Source organism: Dendrobates tinctorius, unplaced genomic scaffold (assembly GCF_039654945.1).
Source record: "Dendrobates tinctorius isolate UK_male_01 unplaced genomic scaffold, ASM3965494v1 ptg000045l, whole genome shotgun sequence".
Classification (NCBI taxonomy): domain Eukaryota; kingdom Metazoa; phylum Chordata; class Amphibia; order Anura; family Dendrobatidae; genus Dendrobates; species Dendrobates tinctorius.
In genome coordinates this window covers 18,944,429-18,953,039 of record NW_027361713.1, presented here as the reverse complement: position 1 = coordinate 18,953,039, position 8,611 = coordinate 18,944,429, and the positions used below count along the sequence as shown (strand labels likewise).

The window sequence follows — 8,611 nt, the reverse complement described above, 5'->3', positions numbered from 1 at the left end:
GGATTCTACTCCCTAACCTTAGCTATTCCCTCCAACGCAATGCGGTGCTGATCCCCAAGACCTTTTTTGCAGGTTTAAATTGTTTAACTACATCTTTTATATGGTGGAAAACTTAAATTATCTTCTTTACAGAGATAATGGGCGGGACAGCTCTGTCGGATTTCTATTTATATGATCTTGCCGGGCAGGTTAAAGCCTTGAGTAAATGGATGTCTTATAGTCTACTGCCTAATTCCAAAAGTCACCTTGCCCACACTGTGAGAATTGACTGCCCGCTGGGTTTTTTTGGAAATGAAAAAACCTGGCATCCCCAGATTATTGCCTTTACTCCGATTGGCAAGGTCAGTTTGGAGACAGATTAAAAAGGTGGTCCACTTTGAGGATATTGTAACCAAAATGCCATTATGGAATAATGCATATTTCCCGATGCTTCTGAACCACCCATCCACTTACTTCTGGATTGCGCACAGTGTTTTCTCAATCAGAGATTTATATGTAAATGGTGTCCTAATGTCCTTTGAACAAATTCAATCTAAAAACAATATCCCTAAGTCCCAATTTTTTCGCCACCTTCAGCTATTCAGTCACATTTACGATCTGTGGGCGGGATCCAGACCACCTCATCTTTTCCTTTAATAGAAATCCTTAAGTTGAAAGGGCCCCTGGCTCTCATTTCTGCTCTGTATGCTGGCATTAATGTGGATGGGTGGTGTGCATCCTTCTCTCAGGGCGTGGATTGAATTGGTAAATTCAATTATACCATTTGAACGAACGCTATATCAGAACCGGGGCTGTCCAGGGAAATTTGATAAAATTTGGGATAGAGGGAACTCCTCTCCTCATTCTAGTGCGTAGTGGTTCAGTAGCACCGTAAATACTATGGTTAAAATATTTTAGGTTACCTTATGGCATCGCTATATAGCGATATAGCTACAGTCATATGTAAAAGTTTGGGCACCCCTATTAATGTTAACCTTTTTTCTTAATAGCAATTTTGGTTTTTGCAACAGCTATTTCAGTTTCATATATCTAATAACTGATGGACTCAGTTATATTTCTGGATTCAAATGAGGTTTATTGTACTAACAGAAAATGTGCAATCTGCATTTAAACAAAATTTGACCGGTGCAAAAGTATGGGCACCCTTATCATTTTCTTGATTTGAACACTTCTAACTACTTTTTACTGACTTCCTGAAGCACTAAATTGGTTTTGTAGCCTCATTGAGCTTTGAACTTCATAGCCAGGTATATCAAATCATGAGAAAAGGTATTTAAGGTGGCCACTTGCAAGTAGTTCTCCTATTTGATTCTCCTATGAAGAGTGGCATCATGGGCTCCTCAAAACAACTGTCAAATGATCTGAAAACAAAGATTATTCAACATAGCTTTTCAGGGGAAGGATACAAAAAGTTGTCTCAGAGATTTAACCTGTCAGTTTCCACTGTGAGGAACATAGTAAGGAAATGGAAGAACACAGGTACAGTTCTTGTTAAGCCCAGAAGTGGCAGGCCAAGAAAAATATCAGAAAGGCAGAGAAGAAGAATGCTGAGAACAGTCAAGGACAATCCACAGACCACCTCCAAAGACCTGCAGCATCATCTTGCTGCAGATGGTGTCACTGTGCATCGGTCAACAATACAGCGCACTTTGCACAAGGAGAAGCTGTATGGGAGAGTGATGCGAAAGAAGACGTTTCTGCAAGCACGCCACAAACAGAGTCGCCTGAGGTATGCAAAAGCACATTTGGACAAGCCAGTTACATTTTGGAAGAAGGTCCTGTGGACTGATGAAACAAAGATTGAGTTGTTTGGTCATACAAAAAGGCGTTATGCATGCGCTGTATTGTTGACCGATGCACAGTGACACCATCTGCAGCAAGATGATGCTGCAGGTCTTTGGAGGTGGTCTGTGGATTGTCCTTGACTGTTCTCACCATTCTTCTTCTCTGCCTTTCTGATATTTTTCTTGGCCTGCCACTTCTGGGCTTAACAAGAACTGTACCTGTGTTCTTCCATTTCCTTACTATGTTCCTCACAGTGGAAACTGACAGGTTAAATCTCTGAGACAACTTTTTGTATCCTTCCCCTGAAAAGCTATGTTGAATAATCTTTGTTTTCAGATCATTTGACAGTTGTTTTGAGGAGCCCATGATGCCACTCTTCATAGGAGAATCAAATAGGAGAACTACTTGCAAGTGGCCACCTTAAATACCTTTTCTCATGATTTGATATACCTGGCTATGAAGTTCAAAGCTCAATGAGGCTACAAAACCAATTTAGTGCTTCAGGAAGTCAGTAAAAAGTAGTTAGGAGTGTTCAAATCAAGAAAATGATAAGGGTGCCCATACTTTTGCACCGGTCAAATTTTGTTTAAATGCAGATTGCACATTTTCTGTTAGTACAATAAACCTCATTTGAATCCAGAAATATAACTGAGTCCATCAGTTATTAGATATATGAAACTGAAATAGCTGTTGCAAAAAACAAAATTGTTATAAAGAAAAAAGGTTAACATTAATAGGGGTGCCCAAACTTTTACATATGACTGTATTAATACTGCATAAATATGTTTGGCAGTGTGTTAGTAGTAGTTGTAGGATAATTAGATATGTAGTGTCATTTTGAGATGTATATCGCCAAATGGATATTAACAAAATGTTTTGCTCATTTGTTGATTTGGTTTATTAACACTGCAACAATACTTGGACTTATGAGTTCAATAGTTGCACTAAGGCACTAATATGTAAGGTTGCTGTTCCTTTATAGTTGCTTGGACAAATGCATATGTATCACTTTGGCTGTATTCATGTGTGTATTTTATACAGTTAATAAACGAAATAAAAAAAAAAAAAACACCCTGGATACACGTAAACCTCACAACCAGGAAAGAACTCTGAAACTTGAATCATGCTGAAAATTGCATATTAGGGAATCTGAAACTAAATGAAGATTGCAAACTGAAAGCTGCTATTTTATGAGCCAAATTTAACATATGTAAAATTAATTTTAATGTGATTAAAAAAATTAAGTAATATTAATACAAATATATATGCACTAGTCATAAGTTGCAGGGCATCTTAATGTTAAACATTCCACAACGTTGACTCTTCGTAGTCTAACCTAATAAATGGAATACCAGCATTTGTGGGTTGCTTTTATGCAACTGGTAGGTAAACATACTACAGTAAAGGAGGAACAACGAGTATATGTAGCCAAAAATGCAATGAAATAATTGTATTTATCAAAAGATTATACTTTAATAAATATTTGTAATACAAACATCATATATTAAACAACATACATGGGCATATATCAATGTCATGTGACTAACTCCATGGGTCAATATAATGACCAAGAGAAGCGGGACCCAAAATATGAATAACACATGCACTGTTCAAAAAAGATCATTTAAGAGGGTTAAAGTATGTTTAGAAACACATGTTATCCAGTAATAGGGATTTAAACAATAACTTCCCCAAAGCTCATAATTCCTATACCGCTAGGTAAACAACCTCCCATAGACACAAAATAGCGCCTTTACAATCCAGTGCACGGTAGAGAAAAAATATATAATAAGATTGGTGCAAAATAATTACCCATAGTGGTGTATATGGAGTCGCGTCTGGACCTTGGTCATGTACCCCGACGCGCGTTTCACGATGTCGCTTCCTCAGGGGGCGTGGCCTAATCCCGGTCTCGGTCGGGCTTTTATGACAAATGAATCCGGTCATGTGACTAAAGCGTGAGGTGAAAAAAGTGCGCTGACATGGAACACAAACGTGTGCTGTCCACTGCATCCAAACCTCGGTCTCGGCTCACACAGAGTGGTCACATGATGGGGCTGGTACCAAGCACCCATTCACGTCACACACTTGCGGCGTTATACCGAGGGTAAATGCAATGGAACTTTATGAATAAAAAAGATATAAAATGGTGATGAGCTTAATGCAAAGTAAAACAATAACAAAAAATAGTGCCGTAACGAAAGTGAAAGTGAAATCTAATTTTATTGATTATATATAAATATGCATAAATAAATATACGTGGATAAATTATGCCTTAATAGAACAAAGCATAAGTGATGCAAAGTGACAAATTATGATATGACATATGCACAATGTATGCTGTTCATCTCATATGCTCTCTCATAACAAGTGGAACATGCATATTACCAATCATACATACAATATATTAAAAAGACTTCTATGCATACATATGCTCAAGACAATAATAATCAAATGATATAATCATTTGAGCAATAATGGAACTATATATATATATTTATTTCTCTTATTTCACTTGAGACATTTTTAACAATGCAACAGGTTTCATGTTACTAAATTACATAAAAATCCCAAAAACAGGGTGAAATATTAGTAGAGAACTTTGTTATATCTTTTGATACATCCCTTCCCATGAAGTAATAATCCCCACTATCTTCATTATTTCTTTCTTCATTTCAAGTTTCATTTTTCTTATTTTCATCTTTATTGCTCACTAGTGAGATAATATTATCAAAAACATTGCTGAGGCAAATGATGCACAAATCCATCGCACACCGTCAACTAAAAATAAAAACAACCAAGACAAAAAATTATTATAAAAACCAACGGTAACAGGTAGAGATAATGTACCTCAGACAAAATAAAAAGTACGTATTTTTATAAAAAGGAAGAAAACCCATGAGTCTCATTGAGACCCCTAGGGGTCATAGTGTCCAGTATTGTGATCCACTTGCACTCTCTTTGTGCAAGGAGGCATTGAATATCGCCTCCTCTAATTCCACATTGGACATGATCAATTCCCCGCACCGAGAGAGACTTAGGCCTCTTTCACACTTCCGTTTTTTACAATCAGTCACAATCCGCCAGGTTGTGAAAAAAAAAACGGATCCTCAAAATTTTTTTGAGGATCCGTTTTTTTCCCATTGACTTGCATAAATGGCGGATTGTGACGGATTGCTGTCCGTTGCATCCGTTTTTTGTGAGGATCCGCCAAAAGTTGCTGTCCGTCACCATCCTCAAAAATTTCAAAACGGAGCTTGTAACGTTTTTTTCTCTGGCGGATCCTGCAAACACTGATTTAACCCGAATTTCTTTCTGGGTGCCGGACCAAAAAAAAAAATTCTCTCTCTCTCTCTCTCTCTCTCTCTCTTCCCAGCCAGCGATTCCTTTAAATTTCTTCATTTTCAGGATCCGTCTGAAAACGGATCCTGTGCCATCCGTTCACATCAGTTGAGAACGGATCCGCTTGTCCGCCTTTTTGGCGGATTATAACTGATGCAAAAAACTGAAGTGTGAAAGAGGCCTAAGGATCACATTTGTGGAACTGCAAAAAATGACGCGGTAAAGTTTTTAATTGTGCTATATCAGTGGCACTTTCAGCTGCCATTATATCACGTACATGTTCCCGCGTTCGTGTGCCCAGGCGTCTGGATGTCATTCCTATGTATACTTTAGGACAACTGCATCTTGCGTAATATATTACCTGGGTAGTTCCACAGGTAATATGAGAATTAATAGAAAAAATATTTTTGCCGTCTGACGATGCAAATTTTGTTATACGACAAACATTACTGCAAGCTATGCAGTTGCCACATGGGAAGCATCCCCTGGGTAGACCATGTGAACCAAAAATATTTTGCTTAGGCGTTGGGACATAATGGCTTGATACAAGCAAATCTTTTAAATTTCTACCACGTCTGGAAGTCATAGATGGATACTTAGTCAAATATTTCGATAAAATTGGATCCATTAGGAGAATGTCCCAATGTTTTTGTAAACAATTTCTCATTGAGACCCATTCTCCATTATATGTGGATATGAAACGGACAATATCTTTATCTTTATTCGTCTTAGTCCGTGGGCATAACAGATTCTCTCTTGATTGATATTTAGCCCTTTCATATCCTCTCCTAATGGATCTGTTACTGTATCCCCTTGCTTTAAATCTAGATTTCAAATCCTCCGCTTGCAATTCAAATCTGGCAGTTGAAGAGCAGATACGCTTCATCCTCAGATGCTGACCCACCGGGATGGCATTTATTGTAGAGTGGGGATGACTTGAATCCGCATGTAATAGAGAGTTAACAGCTGTGGGCTTCCTGTACACATCAGTCTGCAAATAACGATTCTCATCCACCTCAATCTTTATGTCCAGGAAGTCCACCGCCACTTTACTCACTTGGTAGGTCAATTTGATATTATACTCATTAACATTCAATTGCTGCATAAATTTATGCAACATGTCCTCTGATCCTTGCCATATGATGAATAAATCATCAATATAGCGCAGCCAGCACTGCACATGGTCAGCGACCCACGCACCTCCCCCACCAAAAACCTCCCTTTCCCAGAAACCCAGGAAGAGGTTGGCGAAAGAAGGCGCACAGGCCGCGCCCATGGCAGTGCCGCGTTGTTGCAGATAAAAGATATCCTTGAAGACAAAAAAATTTTTAGTCAGAATGAATGTCAACAATTCAACAAGATCACAAATAGCATCATCCCAGTTGCTTGCATCTAAGAAGAAGCGAACCGCCCGTAAACCATCATCATGCCGAATACATGTGTAAAGAGACTCTATATCAGCAACCACCAACCACATATCTTCCTCCAAATGAATCCCATTGATCCTACATAGGACGTCCGATGTGTCCCGGGCATAGGAGGGAAGCGACTCCACAATAGGTTTTAAATAGAAGTCAACAAACTTACAAATAGGATCGCTTAAACCCCCCACCCCCGAGACAATCGGACGGCCAGGAGGGTCAATGGGAGTTTTGTGTATTTTGGGGATAAAATACAAAGTCGGAACTTTGGGTTTTTTAATTAGAAGTCCATCCACAATTTTTTTGGGTATTATTCCCTTCTCAAACGCATTCATTAGAATAACTTCCAATTCATGTTTGAATTTGTCAATGGGATTGTAGTCCAATTTATGATATGTTTATCTTTCAGATGTCTAAGTGCCTCTCTCTCATAAAGGTCCTTGGGCCACAAGACTATGTTTCCCCCCTTGTCTGCTGGTTTTATAACAATATCGTCATATGTCCTTAATTTCTCAAGAGCAAATCTTTGTTTAGACGTCAAGTTGTCACTTCTACGTCTACTGGATATATTTTGGAAGTCCTGTAATACCATTTTTGTGAAGACTTCCACCGCCGGACACAGAGACAAAGGGGGAAACCTAGTCGATCTGGGATAGCAATTTTGAGGAAAAATATTTTTTGTACCTGAAGATTGTTCTTCCAGAAGATCCTCAAGTGCCATAAGCGCCTCACGTTCTATATTCTCTATTGCTGGCATATGGATATCTTTTTCGTGTAATTTTTTCACTAGTGAGCAATAAAGATGAAAATAAGAAAAATGAAACTTGAAATGAAGAAAGAAATAATGAAGATAGTGGGGATTATTACTTCATGGGAAGGAATGTATCAAAAGATATAACAAAGTTCTCTACTAATATTTCACCCTGTTTTTGGGATTTTTATGTAATTTAGTAACATGAAACCTGTTGCATTGTTAAAAATGTCTCAAGTGAAATAAGAGAAATAAAAAAATATATATATATATATATATATATATATATATATATATATATATATATAGTTCCATTATTGCTCAAATGATTATATCATTTGATTATTATTGTCTTGAGCATATGTATGCATAGAAGTCTTTTTAATATATTGTATGTATGATTGGTAATATGCATGTTCCACTTGTTATGAGAGAGCATATGAGATGAACAGCATACATTGTGCATATGTCATATCATAATTTGTCACTTTGCATCACTTATGCTTTGTTCTATTAAGGCATAATTTATCCACGTATATTTATTTATGCATATTTATATATAATCAATAAAATTAGATTTCACTTTCACTTTCGTTACGGCACTATTTTTTGTTATTGTTTTACTTTGCATTAAGCTCATCACCATTTTATATCTATTTTTTATTCATAAAGTTCCATTGCATTTACCCTCGGTATAACGCCGCAAGTGTGTGACGTGAATGGGTGCTTGGTACCAGCCCCATCATGTGACCACTCTGTGTGAGCCGAGACCGAGGTTTGGATGCAGTGGACAGCACACGTTTGTGTTCCATGTCAGCGCACTTTTTTCACCTCACGCTTTAGTCACATGACCGGATTCATTTGTCATAAAAGCCCGACCGAGACCGGGATTAGGCCACGCCCCCTGAGGAAGCGACATCGTGAAACGCGCGTCGGGGTACATGACCAAGGTCCAGACGGGACTCCATATACACCACTATGGGTAATTATTTTGCACCAATCTTATTATATATTTTTTCTCTACCATGCACTGGATTGTAAAGGCGCTATTTTGTGTCTATGGGAGGTTGTTTACCTAGCGGTATAGGAATTATGAGCTTTGGGGAAGTTATTATTGTTTAAATCCCTATTACTGGATAACATGTGTTTCTAAACATACTTTAACCCTCTTAAATGATCTTTTTGAACAGTGCATGTGTTATTCATATTTTGGGTCCCGCTTCTCTTGGTCATTATATTGACCCATGGAGTTAGTCACATGACATTGATATCTGCCCATGTATGTTGTTTAATATATGATGTTTGTATTACA

General features: G+C 37.9%; 1 long non-coding RNA gene across 1 annotated transcript; it reads right to left on the bottom strand.

The window, feature by feature from the left end:
• Positions 1-3,230: 3,230 nt before the first annotated feature.
• LOC141089315 (uncharacterized) lies at positions 3,231-7,404 on the bottom strand. Its single transcript, XR_012232244.1, has 2 exons — positions 7,233-7,404; positions 3,231-4,566 (listed from the first exon to the last, which is right to left on the bottom strand). It is a non-coding gene; the product is annotated as an uncharacterized lncRNA (long non-coding RNA).
• Between the last annotated feature and the right edge of the window lie 1,207 nt (positions 7,405-8,611).